General features: G+C 44.0%; 1 long non-coding RNA gene across 1 annotated transcript in view; it reads right to left on the reverse strand.

Annotated features, from left to right (window-relative positions):
- Window positions 1–453: 453 nt before the first annotated feature.
- LOC122707490 overlaps window positions 454–14617 on the reverse strand; it is a 35630-nt gene continuing 21466 nt past the window's right edge. Inside the window, exon 4 of the long non-coding RNA XR_006344825.1 lies at window positions 454–558. This is a non-coding gene — a long non-coding RNA (uncharacterized LOC122707490). The remainder of the gene's footprint in view (window positions 559–14617) is intronic.

Raw genomic sequence — 14617 nt, forward strand, 5'->3', positions numbered from 1 at the left:
TTTGATCCTGGGGGTAAAAGGCCACTGTGCTGAAGAGAAGTTTACATGTGAATGGAGAGAGAGAAATTTAACTTGTGCATAATAATAACGTAAGAAGATAGAAACACTTTTATCAGACACAGGTCCCCGTCACTCTGCGGTGACATTACCTCCTTCTCGCGGTCCGCTGAGATGGGCTCTCTGACTGGTCCCATTCTGCCCTTGAGGAAACGGAGTGTTGGAGGCTATCTATGGGGTTGGCCAAGACCCTCGTTCGGGGTTTTCCATTAGATGTTACCGAAAACCCAGAATGAACCTTTTGGCTAGCTCAGTAAGTTGCCCAAGGTCACAGAGCTATACAGGGTCCGGCTGGGATTCAAAACAGGCTTGCTGACTCTCGAGCCGCGCTGTCTGTGTCTGACACCGTCTTCCCCACACCCGCGGTTCTCAGGTGCTGGCTGAGCATCCAGACGGAGGTGTCCTGGGAGAAGCGGAGTATCTGCTGAAGGGCTGGACGGGATTTTTCCCTTTAGTGTCAGCAACAGTGGTGATGCTTGATGCTCAAAATGCAGACTGTTACTTTCAAGTAAGTGGGAGAAACAGGTCAGTGAACACTGGATCTGAAAATATCTAAAGCACAGCCTTTTTAGGGGTTGCAGGTTTCCACATTTTAGGATACAAGTTGTGTTTTTTTTCTTTTCTGGGAGAGGTCCCTCTAGAGTATTGTTTCACTCAGATGACTGTGAGTTAAGTACACAGTGGCTTGGAAGGTTCCTTCAGACTTAGCAATTCAAATCCTCCTCTTGGTAACGTATGTTGGAGACACTTTTCTTTTCAAATATGAACTTGTATTTCTGTGTCTGAAAAGTGAAGTTTGGGAAGAGGTGGGGGCGGTGTTTTCTGAGAAGGAGGCTGTAGGGAATTGGGCGTGTGTGTGTGTGTGTGTGTGTGTGTTCTGAGCAGGAGCCTGTAGGAAACTGGGCTTATAGTCCAGCTGGGAAGAATGGAGAATGGAATTGCTCCTTATTCTGGTAGCAAGAGGCTGAACCAGCACAGAGACATCACCTGGGGAGTTTGCTTGTGGCCCAAATACACTGGTTCTGAACAACTATACTGAACTCTGGGTTTTGTGATTGCCTTCTCAGGACAAGGAGAAAGGGTCTAAACAGAGGGCTTTGTTTCCCAGTCTCAACTCTGATCTTGCCAAGAGCACGTAACTCCCTCTCTGTACCTGTAGGCATATAAATGATGGTATAGGTGGCGCTAGTGGTAAAGAACCTGCCTGCCAATGCAGGAGACTTCAGAGCTAAGAGTTTGACCCCTGGGTGGGGATGATCCCCTCGAGAAGGAACCCACTCCAGTATCCTTGCCTGGAGAATCCCATGGACAGGGGAGCCTAGTGGGCTACAGTCCACGGGGTCGCAGAGAGTCGGACATGACGGAGGTGACTTAGCACACACACACAGTGGGTCTGGAGTTCAAACCCAGCTGCAGCTCCCTCAGTGTTTCACCCTTCCCCGTTAACCGTTCTTCCCCAGGAGAGGGGCCGTGGCCTAGAGCAGGGAGAGACTGACTTTTCTGAGTCCTAAGAGATCCAGGACTCAGGTGCCAAGCTGAGGCTTTCCTAGTACAGGCGCTGAGCTGCCTGAAAGCCTGAGTGCCTGGCTCAGAGCAGTGGCCCCAGGACTGGCCTTTGCGTAGCCACTTCCACGGCACTTCTGCACTCGGTCATCCCCTCTTCCCTCCTGGAGGAGCGGGCTAAACCCCCCAGCGGGTCCCGTCTCTCCCTGGGGGTAGTACAGGTGTAGCCAGGCCACATCAGCCGGAGTGGCCAGCTGAGATGGTGCGGAAGGCCCTGCAGGACTGGCTGAAACTGTTCAGGCCATAGAAGCACAAGCCGTCATAAAGCTGTGTAATACTATAAACACTGATGCAGCAAGAATTCCCAGAAGTTGTCTGAGAAAGGAAAGTAAGAGAGGCCTGGGTTTCCTGCCATTTCAGACTTCTAACATGGTTGGCCACGATAGTGCAGCTCTGGAGGCCGAGTTCAGACAGGCCTGGTGCTTCAGAAAGAGCGAGTATTCAGAGGGCAATGCAATGGTGCCCTCCAGGGCTGTATGATGCTAGCCCCACACTGTGTAAAGAAAAATACCACACTCTGGAGACTGAAGTGACTAGGGGCACCTGAACTGCATAAAACTTGTCCTTATTTAGTTCTGACTGTGAGCTGGTATTGTCTATTCATCACAGTGTTAATCCTGACCGCGATGCTGTTGGTGAGCAAATGAAAGTGAAAGTCGCTCAGTCATGTCTGACCTTTTGCAACCCATGGACTGTAGCCCACCAGGCTTCTCTGTCCATGGGATTCTCCAGGCCAGAATACTGGAGTGGGTAGCCTTTCCCTTCTCCAGGGGATCTTCCCAACCCAGGGATCGAACCCAGGTCTCCTGCATTGCAGGCAGATTCTTTACCAGCTGAGCCACCAGGGAAGCCCAAAAATACTGGAGTGGGTAGCCTCTCCCTTCTCCAGCGGATCTTCCTGACCCAGGAATCAAACCAGGGTCTCCTGCATTGCAGGAGAATTCTTTATCAGCTGAGCTATCAGAGAAGCCCTTTAGGGCTTAGGATGAAACCTTAGGAAGAAAGGCATTTTACAGGTATATGGTTTCCTTCATATAGAAACAACCACAACCCTGCAACTCATGATACTTGATCCATGTGTATAAAATGTTCAAAAGGAGACCACCTCACGGGTACCAGAATTCTCCTCCAGGGCATCTCTTCAGGTAAGACTGGAAAAGCAAGCATTCTGCATGCTGGTTTACTTAGATAGAATTCTTAGAAATATGAGTCAAATTCTCATTCTGTTTTAAATTTGAGCAGATAATTCCCACTGAATAATCTATGCCTGGGAACATACTGTTGTTTTTCCAGAGTCAAAGCATAAATATGATTTGCTATATATATTATTCAAAACCTAGTTCCAAGTAGCAGAAAACCCAGTTTACACTGACTTTAGCAAATAGAGCATGCTGTGTGTCATATATATAATATATATAGAGAGAGCGTATATATATATATATATATCTCCTGAGGGTAGAACAAAGCTCCTGCTGCAAATATGGGTCCCTCTTCTTCTCTCTCTCTCTGCCTCTTTCTTACTTCATCTCTGAAGCCTTCTTTCTACCCTTTGGGCTTCATTCTCAAACAAGCTCCCTTACATGGTATCAAGATGTCCACCAGCTATAAACTTAAAGACATTTCTTCCTAATGATGTCAACAAAGCTGCCCCAGTTGTGTTCCACTGGCTCTGATTGGCTGACTCGGGACACAAGACCGTCTGGATGCAGCCTGTGATGTATCCTCCTTAGGAAGGTCCAGATCACATGCCCTGCCTCCAGTTCAGGGTGAGTAGAGGGCAGGGATATGGTCCTAAGGAAAATCAGAGTGTCAGTAGTAGACGATGAAGTAACAGATATGCTGTGTAAAGTCAAAATGATGTTTTACTACACTGAAAAAAAAATTTAAGTATAAATATCTCAATACTTTTATCTGTTCTGCAAAATTTCAGACTTATGGTGATGATGTCCCTAATCAAAGGGAATAACACTCTCCATGACTTTTTAGACTCATCTTTTTTTATGTGGCTCTTTGAATAAAGACTGTATTGAAGCAGTCAATAGACAAGCAGAAGGTAATAAGAAAAAAAAAGCATAACCCAACATAAGTGAAAGAATATTTTCAATGATGGCTAACTAGAGTTATTCTATAATTACTCCACCATAGCCCTGAAAATGAGTCACCAAAGACTGAATATTTATAAGCTTTCTGACCTCAAAAAAATTCAAAATCTCAAATGAGGTCACCTAAGGAGACTGTGGAAAACTTCCATGCAACTTATTGGCAGATTTTAGTTCTTAATTCAACAAGCGTGGTATGAAATGTACGCCATCTGGTTACTGGGAAAATTCTAGTCCGTATTAACTGCTTGTGTGAGAGGCATTCCTGCTATTTAGTTGTAAATGAATGCACCTGCAAACGGGGAAAAAAAGAACACGTCTTATCACTTGCTCCTAGGGCTGGAAGATTTGATGACATAATACTGCTGTTCTGTCCGCTTTTAGACTCCGATCAGTACAGCTGTTCTCCGGCTCCTGAGAATGTGCCGGGCTGTATGCCGGGACAGGAGTGCGCGGGCGGAGGGGGTTTCAGCTGACACTGGGAGGAAATGGTCCCCTCTCGTTTCTCCAGGGCAAGTCCAACATTTCAGATGAAGTGCAGGTACTTCTGACTTTGGTTTTAACCCTGTCACAGAAGTGCATTTCAGGAGAAAACAAGGCTCTACACAAGCCTATGCCTTCCAGCTTGATCACCTGAGACCGCGGGCAGATCCCTGCCTGGTGAGGTCATCGGGGCCCGAGGAAAATCCACATGGACGTCATCACTTCCCTGGTGAGCGGTGAGACAGCCCGACAGGCAGCCTCTGACTGGGGGAGTCACAGACTTCAGGACTGGAAACCCTGTCGCAGAGAGCCTGGGGGTGCTGCGGCCCATCGTGTGGCCCAGACTTGACCTCACAGGTGAGGCACTGTGTACGGCCCTCACCCCTGCAGCAGAGAGCGAAGGAGCTCATGGTGCGCTGACAAGAGGATAGAGTTTATTCAGATCCGAGCACTGCCCCTGACTAGCAGATACGATCTGTGTTCTCTATGAATTATAATGGCTTTAGTTCTTCAGGAAAGTAACTGCAATTTTCCCACAGGCAGATGAGAATTATCTCATTTTTTATCGCAGTATACTTGACTTACAAGGATTTCCACAAACATGTGTGTGTGTGTATGCACACACTTCTTTTACAGATTCTTTTCCATTGTAAGTTATTATAAGATATTGAATATAGTTCTCTGTGTTATGCACAGTAGGCCCCTGTTGTATGTTACATACAGTAGTGTGTGTCTGTTAATCCCAGACGACTAATTTACCTCTCCCCTTCCCTGGTAACTGTAAGTTCGTTCTCTAAGCCTGTGAGTCTGTTTCCACTTGTAAATAAGTTCATTTCTATCCTTTTCTTTTAGATTCTGCATATAAGTGATATCATATGATACGTCTTTCCCTATCTGACTTATTTCACTTAATATGATAATCCTTAGGTTCATCCATATTGCCACAAATGTCATTCTTTTTTATGACTGGAAAGAAAGAAGTCAGCCATTCCGACTCTGAGCGACTCCATGGACTGGAGCCCACCAGGCTCTTCCGTCCATGGGATTTTCCAGGCAAGGGTACTGGAGTGGGTTGCTATTTCCTTCTCCAGGGAATCTTCCTGACCCAGGGATCGAACCCGGGTCTCCCACATTGCAGGCAGACACTTTACCATCTGAGCCACCTGGGAAGCCCAATGGACATGAGTTTGAGCAAACTCCGGGAGATGGTGAGGTCTAGCGTGCTGCAGTTCATGAGGTCACAAAGAATCCAATGTAACTCAGCAACTGAACAACAAAAAGTATTCTACTGTGTATACACATATATATTCTAATATATATACCCTACATCTTTTTTTTTTAATATTTTTAATTGTGGTAAAAGTCACATAATATAAAAACCAAATATAAATAAAAATAGTACAGATGAACCTACCTGCAAAGCTGCAAGGCAGAGACACATGTAGAGAACACACGTATTGACGGGAAGGGGAGATCAAGTGGAAGACCGGGACTGACATATGAACCTACTGTACAGCACAGGGGAAAGAAAAAAGGTAAACCTTTCATAGAACATGTATTAATCTTAAAAATGTATTTCCGTATCAAGTAGGTGCAGACAAATACTGTTTGACTCCACTTATATGAAGTTCCCAGAACAGTCAAAATCACAGTCAGAAGGTACACTGGTAGATGCCAAAGGCCAGGAGCTGGGGGAATGGGGTGTCAGTGCTTGCTGGGGACAGTTTCAGTTTAGGAAGGCGAATGAGTCTAGAGACGGACGGTGGTGATGGGTGCACAACAATACAAATGTACTCGGTGCCACTGAACTGTACAGCTAAATATGGTTAAAATAGCATGTTTCAAATTAGGTGACTTTTAACCATATTAAACATTGAAAATGAGTAGGGTATACATATTAGAATATTCTATATGGAATAGATACATATATATATATACACAATGGATTATTACTCAGCTATAAAAGAATGAAATAATGCCATTTGTGGTAACTTGGATAAACCCAGAGATGATCTTACTAAGTGAATTAAGTCAGACAAAGAAATAGCATATGCTCTTGCTTATATGCAGAATAAGTAAAAAAAAAAAATAACTGATACAAATGAACTTACTTTCAAAACAGAAAACAGACTCAGTAGAAAATGAACTTATGGTTCCCGGAGGGCAGGACAGATTGAGAATTCAAGATTCACATGTACACACTGCTATATTTACAACAGATAACCCACAAGAAACTGCTGTCACAATAGAGGTCTTTTTGACTGAGAAAACAGTCTCTATATTTTTTCTTTTACAATTTCAGGTTAAATTATGTTCATAGCTTTTCTACTGAAACAATCTTTGATAATCAACTTAATCAGCAGTATTTGCATGCATCAGCACAGCAGAGCGGGGAGTTCTCAGCTCGGCCCAATCCGGTGCCCTGAGTGCTCGTCTAGTTAGGTCAGGCATTTTCCTAACTGTTGCTCTTGGCTTTGCACAGCTCTCCATCTCATCCGCTTTCAAACACTAATCATCTAAAACTGAAAGTCAGTTATATTCTTGCAGTTATTACAGTTGGAAATTTGGTTTACACTGTTCTTTTGAGGAATAGACTTCTAAGGCAGAATACAGTGTGACATCATTCCACATCCACTAGACTCCCCAAAGGCCAGAAGACCAACACCAAGGATGGCAAGTATCAGAGATGAGGAGCAGCCAGGATCCTCCCACTTTGCTGGTGGGAGGACAGAGCAAGTAAACTAGAGAAAGATTCTGCACTTTCTTATTAAGTTAAAAAACTACCTTAGCACCCAGCAATTCCATTTCTACCCACTGATCCAAGAAAAAAAAGGGAAAAAAAAGAAAGAACATTTACGAAGAACTACAAAGTCATGATGAAAGGGTGCATGCATGAAGTCACTTCAGTCGTGTCTGACCCTTTGTGATCCTAGGGACTGTAGCCCTTCAGGCTCCTCTGTCCTTGGGATTCTTCAGGCAAGAATACTGGAGTGGGTTGCCGTGCCCTCCTCCAGGCGATCTTCCTGACCCAGAGATCAAACCTGCAACTCTTAAATCTCCTGTATTGGCAGGAGGGTTCTTTACCAATAGCGCCACCTGGGAAGCCTTCATCAACTCTGAATAATCCAAAATGAAAAACCAATTTTATTAGACTTTATCACTATAATTTCTATAATTTAATGTGCTATAATTCTGTTGTCTTGATGTGCCTTCAAAAGTATAGAAAAAGCATGGTTGACAACTTCTAAAAGTTTGTAATTAAAATACCTACAATCCATAAAAATATTTTATTATAACAACTAACAAAGTTGCTTAATATAAAGCGCCAATGCTCTTCCTCAGTGTCCACTCGGCATCCCAGGAACCTCACCTCCATCCAGGTCCCTGCTGAGACTAGTGTGTCTGCAACCCCTGACTCTTAAGACCAAATGCTTCTGAAATTTAAAATATTCCTGACTGTGGAAAAGCACATATACCATATATGATTTAAAACGTTCAGTGGGTTCAATGTCTTGTAATTAAGCAAACCAACATTTTTGCCGTGAAACATGAATACTGATGCTAAGTGGCATCTGTAATGACTAAATAGCCATGTTGTTTCAGATGGGAATTTAAATCCACCTGGCAATTCAGGAGACATAAGAGATGTGGGTTTGATCCCTGGGTTGGGAAGATCCCCTGGAAGAGAGCATGGCAACCCACTCTAGTATTCTTGCCTGGAGTGCCCCTTGGATGGAGGAGCCTGGGGGGCTACAGTCCAGGGGTCGTAAGAGAGTTGAACACAGCTGAAGCAACTGAGTGCACATGCACAGCTTGATTCACATCATTTTAAAATGTTCAGTTTTCAATCAACAAGCAAGCCACCAAGTGTGGGAAAGCAATATTTGCAATATATGTATCTGGCAGAGAGCTTAAAATATATAAAGAATTCTTAACAACTATAATATCTAAACATACAGTGTGACATCATTCCACATCCGCTAGACTCCCCGAAGTCCAGAAGACCAAGAAGCAGGGCAAGTATCAGAGACGAGGAGCAGCCAGGATCCTCCCACTCTGCTGGTGGGAGGACAGAGCAGGTAAACTACTTTAGAGAAAGATTCTGCACTTTCCTATTAAGTTAAAAAAACTACCTTAAAACCCAGAAATTCCATTTCTACCCATTGATCCAAGAAAAATAAAAATAGATGTCCACAAAAAAGACTTGTGCAAAGATGATCATAGCCACATTGTTCACAACAGCCAACAACTGGAAACAGCACAGATGCCCACCAGTAAGGCTCTACAAAGTCTGCTGTATGTACAGAATGGAACACCACTTGGGAAAAAAGGAGTGTATCTGTGATACAGTAAGGATGGATCTCAAAACGCTGAGTGACAGCATTCACACACAGAAGAGAACATGCTCTGTCATGTTAAGTCCGAGAACAGGCAGAACTCACCTGTGCTGACAGGAGTCGGAAGACGGTTGCTGGGAGGATGGTGAGGGAGAGCGAACAGCTTGCAGGATGAGGAAATTTCATGGGCCATGGTTTACATCTTGTTTTGGAAGCGTGGGAAGTTACACAGGGTGTATCCTAACTGAACACGGACCCTGTAAGTTTTTTAAGCTCTGCTTTCAGGGTTTGGAACTGCAGGCAAAGGACTCTGGATCTGTATTAAATACTTATTTTCCTGACAGTCCTTGTCTCTGATGGAAGAAGTTACCTACACTCTGCAGCACAGAGGAATTCTGCTGCTAAGAACTGGGGCTTCAAAGAGCTGGCCTGGGGCTCCCACACTTAGGTGCCTGACTTCTCCCAGGCAGTCCCTACATGGGGGGGTTGGTAAACTGCTGGGGTGCACTTCAGGGAGACAGAGAAGGTGGTTTAGCACTTAACACCTCGAAGTGCACCTGAGTCTGACAAACCTCATACAGAATACTGACACCTGCAAGAAAAGGCCCATTCCAGACACCACCTCTCCTGCGCTCCCGACCACAGGCAGGCAGCTCTCCTACTGCTGGGGAGAGGGAACCAGCGATGACTTTGACTTGTTCACGCTCATTACTGAGGGGTCCACAGATGGGGGGCCCGCTGTCCCTTCTCCTGTGGCCCATGGGGTTTCTACATGCCAGTCACACAGTGATGCTAGGCCTTGACCATGCTTTCTGGATCAGGCTCCATACTGCAGAAGAAACACATGGCTCCAATGGGAAAGCGCCTCTAGTTGGCAGGGAGGGCAGCTGCAATCAGGATTCTCTGGGGAAGGACCTAGAGAAGACTTCTAAACCAGACCTTGCTGCCTTCTCTTCAAGGATGACTTTGAGGAGAGGGGAGAGCAAGGAGCATCTCTCACAACTGTCAAAATCAAAATGCTTGTATCTCTGCATGCTTCTAAAGAAAATGCAAACTTGGAATAATATTAAATCTTCAAATTGTGTGATGTGTTCCTTAAAGGTCATTGAGAAAAACCCCCTTGTTTACTTTATGAAATTCTTGTCCTCGTTTAGATTGCAGTCTACAGGGTGAGTGGTAGAAAACAAACAAAAACCACAAAAGGGAAGGGGGAAGGATAAATTAGGATGGGATTGACAGATATTCCCTCTTGATATAAAATAGACAACCAACAAGGACCTACTGTATAGCACAGGGAACTCCTCTCAACACTCTGCAATAACGTGTGTGGGAAAGAGTCTAAAAAAGAACAGATGTGTGTGTGCGCTCACTCCTGTCCAACTTTTCGAAGCCCCATGGACTGTAGCCTGTGGGCTCCTCTGCCCATGCAATTTCCCAGGTAAGAAACCTGGAGTTGGTTGCCATTTTCTACTCCAGGGGATCTCCCCAACCTAGGGATCGAACCCACATCTCTAGATCTCCGGCACTGGCAGGCAGATTCTTTACCACTGGAATTATTTTACCACTGGAATTACTTACCACTGGAATTACCACCTGGAAATACACGAATATGTAAAGGAATGGCTACCAGAATTCTCCCGGATTCTTGCTTGGGAAACCTGGGCAGAGGCGCCTGCCTGGCTCAGCCCACGGGGCTTCAGCGAGTGGACACAGCTGAGTGGCTAACACTGCTGCTAGACAGTAAATCCCTGCGCTGTAACCGGGAGCTAACACAGTTTTGTAAATCGACTGTACTCCAGTATACATATATACGCTCGTGATAACTGTTATAAATTGTTATACAAGTAAATCTTGAGATGATTCAGTGTTTACTGCTGAAAGTAAGATCCACACAAGTTCAGAGGCAGCTGCCCTTCTAGTTGTGGAACCAGGGACACTTTCCTGATACCGAGTCCTACTTTCCTCATTTGTGAAGTGAGGATGATAGTATTTACTTCAGTATCTGCTCTGAAATGTTCAAGGAATTGAGAAAGATCTCGTTTGTAACTGTCAAGCAGAGAATTGCCATGTTCAACTCCTCTTGGACAATTAACCAGATTACTTTCTCTTTGTTCCATTTTCTTGTCTGCAAAATAGGAATAATATTAGCATCTGGCTTGCAAGGTAAAACTGATATATGCAAAGCAGCTGAAACAATGACTAGTCCCCAAAGAACTAAACAGGAGGTGCTTCAGGAGTATTGTTTCTCTGCATCCCACCCAGCTGTGACACAGCCAGCCTGATGCCACTTTCCTCACCGCTGTTGCTCTCGATCTTCAGCCGTCATTGAGGATTAAGGTCCAGAGCTGCTCCAGGCCTGAGTAAGTATTGGGCTGACACTTCAATCCGCATCACCCAGAACCAGGGTAATGACAGTTGACATTTATTGCAAACCTGTTATGCATAAGACACGATACTGCTTTACATGAGCTATGTCACTTAATCCTAACAAAACCCATGTGATGTCAGTGATATTATTATCCTTGTGTTACAGAGGCAAAAGCTTTAAATGCTAGCCTGTTCACGAATACATAGGAAAGAATTAAGATCCAACCCATGTCTGGTGACTCAAGAAGCAGAAGGAATAACCGAAATGGAGGTACAGCTCCTCGGGAAAGAGATGTCATACTGGGGGTTGAGTTGGGAGCTGAGGGACCCTGAACATGAGTGGTCGGCTTGCAGAAAGCAGAATCAGCACTTCTCCTGAGCACACGTGATTGGAACAAAACTCCCCAGAGCCAAAGAGAGCCCTTGGTCCCTTCTATGGGCTATGGTAACAGACACTCATGTCCTGTTCACACTCCCGGAAAGAGCACTTCCCTGCATCCCCCAGATGAGGCAATATACCTACACACAGTACAGTGTGGTGATCTGCATTAAGACTCTAGTCTTCTGTTACATATTATTATTTAATAAAACAATGTCTCTGCCCAGAACACACTCAAAAGAGAATCTTGTGAGCCAAATATGTACAGATTTCTATTTCATGCAGAATTACTTAAAACAGTATAAAATTGAAAACATAAAACACAACAAAAGGAAAAGAGCTACCTAACTTGTGGGAAAACCTTAATATAGGGGGCTTCCCAGATGGCGTTAGTGGTAAAGAACCCGCCTGCCAACTCAGGAGGCATAAGAGACATGGGTTTGATCCCTGGGTGGGGAAGATCCCCTGGAGGAGGGCATGGTAACCCACTCCAGTATTCTTGCCTGGAGCATCCCATGGACAGAGGAGCCTGGGAGGCTGCAGAGAGTCAGACACAACTGAAGTGACTTAGCACACATGCACTTAATGTGGGATACTGTCAAAACTTCAATAATGATGTTTTCAAAGTATGTTTGATAACTGAAAAATATTTATGAAAAACCATCGAGCGAAAAAGCACGTGTGTGTCTGTCTGTGTATATATATTAATATATATAATGCCAGTTGTACAGATAACCTGAACATAATTTTATACCATAAGACTTACATGCATATAAAACATAATTATATGCATATAAACATATGCATAGAAATAAATTATTCTAAAATATGAATGATGACTATCTCTGACAAGCTCTCAGATAATTTGTATCTGCTTCTCTTTCATTTTTATATATTTCCTAACTTTCTATAGTTTTATAAATAAAAAGGAAACATTCAAAATAACAAACTACAATGAAGAGCTAAAACAAAATAATAATGTATGCTGTGACCTTATCTGTGCCTCTGTTTTCAACCAGGGAAACAGCTAGCTAGCTAGACATAGAACACAAGGGCATTAATGAAGAATTATTAATACTTTGTGTGTGCATATATATACATACATACATACATATATAAACCTTTACTTCCCAGACTGACAGTTTAACCCTGACTTTTGCCTTTTTTTGCCACATAACCATAGCCTGGTTATCTACTGGCCTAGAGCTTTGGATTAGAGGCAGCACATGGAAACTGGACGTGTCTATAGAACACTATGGTTACTCAATGAATAGCTCTACTCACTGTCATATTCTGCCTCCCATTGTTATAATTTGATTTTTATATCTATGTTAATCAATTATAATCCCAGTGAGGATGGGAATTATCTTATTCCCTACAGCACCATGCAAAAAGTTGGTTAAGAGCAAGTCTCCAATTAAACCCACAAAATAAAGACTAGGCAATTAAGGAACACTTGAAAAACACTCCCAGTTTAAACCTGTCCCATCGGCAGCCACATAAGACACAAGCGGGGGAGCACACACAGTGGGCGGGTACAGTGACCCACAGTGCCCCGCCTCCTGCCAGGGACTTCAGGAAATGATTGATAAAGCTGGGTCTAGAATGCTTTCTCAGAAGCAAGCTTGAATAAGTAAAACATACTATACAAAGCAAGCCAGTTCCACCTTTCAAAATATATGTAACTTAAGACAGGGAAGTTTTTAATTTGGGGTAAGGCGTTTACTAACTAATACAAATTATCTTTCAGCTTTATCTTCTAAACTGTAGGTCTTTCCGCTGATTTTCAAAAGTACATACACATATTTCAAACTATGATTACCTTCAAGGTCCTATATGTTGAAAAAATCTTGGAAACAGTATAAAAGGATAAAATTATATTTGTCATAAAAATTGCCCAAAGTATATGTCTAATATTTTAAACTATGATTGTCTTTTCCTTTACCATTTATTATCAGTTTTCATATTATTATACTTTTCTATGTTGCACTATAAGGATCATATTCATGAATCATTCATCATTTTTGCACACTTGAGAAGATGTGTCCTAAACCCTAGTGGAAAAAAGAGGGGTTTAGTGAAAAGAAGTGGGGTTTTGGAAACAGGCTGGGGTCTACACTGCAGCTCTCCCACTTACTGAGTGTACCACCTTGGCATGCAAATGCCTTTGAATTGTTTCCTCATCTGTCACATAAATTAAAATGATTTAATTTTTTATGATTCCCACTTTCTGTTAACCTGCAGCAAACAGAAAGGTAGGTGAGTGGAGATAGGTATGAGATAGGATGAATGGAGATAGGTATGAGAGCCTGTCCTCAATTTAAATGCCCTCCAGCCATTCAAGACAACGCTACCTAAGGAAGCCTCCCCACCCCCCAGCCGAGGGTGGGGGGAAGGTGGGGGGTGGGGGGGTGGGGGAGCACTTGCCAAGTCATTGGTTAGCAAATTGGAGGAGGATCCAATGGGAGTGTGTAAATGTGATCTAAAATGTCTTGACTGTACCTGTTTGTGCTTTAGCTTTGTATTTAAAAAGAAGGAAATAAACTTGAAAATTGTCATCATAAAAATGAAACAAAAATTAAAATATTTATTGCCATGAGAAACAGTCACCTTTGAAGCAATAAAAACCATCTAGTCTGTGAGAACTAAACGAGCTTGCCTATGTGGACGCATTTTAGCTGACGTGTTCTCACTGCCGTCGGTGTTTTAAACATGCACTCATCCCACCCAGGATCCGCACTTCATGACGCCAACTACTTGCGTTGACTGACTGGCTGACTGAAGTAGAGCTGATTACAAGGCTGTTTCAGTTCCATGTGCAGGCAAAGTGATTGTTAGAAACATCTCTCAGATTCGTTTCCCTTTTAGGTTACTGCAGACTATCGAGTATAGCTCCCCGCGCGATACAGTAGGTCCTGGTTGGCGATCCATCTTACGTATGAACCACGTGTATTTAAATACCACATCGGAAGCCCCATGACTGGCTCCATCTGAGCTCCACGCTCAGCATATGTTGAGCTCCTCCTGGAGTCTCTGGCCTCCGCTTCCCCCCTCACTCTGGGGCCAACACTGTACCTGGGTCCGGGTGCCTCAAACGCTCTCCCCCTCCCTTTGCCCCTCCCGCCCTCCACCCTCAGCTTAGGCATCACTCTGAAGATGCCTCCCTGGACACCTCTGACCTGGAGGCACCCTCCTCCTGTAACCCAGCAGTGCGCCACGCAGCTCTCCCTCACCGACGCTGTCTCATGTTGCCTGTTTACCTGGCGGTGCCTGTTAGTCACCCACCAAACAACTGTAAAGACTGAGGAGTAAGAAGCTCTTTGCAGGCTCGA

This window comes from Cervus elaphus, chromosome 14, assembly GCF_910594005.1.
Source record: "Cervus elaphus chromosome 14, mCerEla1.1, whole genome shotgun sequence".
Lineage (NCBI taxonomy): Eukaryota > Metazoa > Chordata > Mammalia > Artiodactyla > Cervidae > Cervus > Cervus elaphus.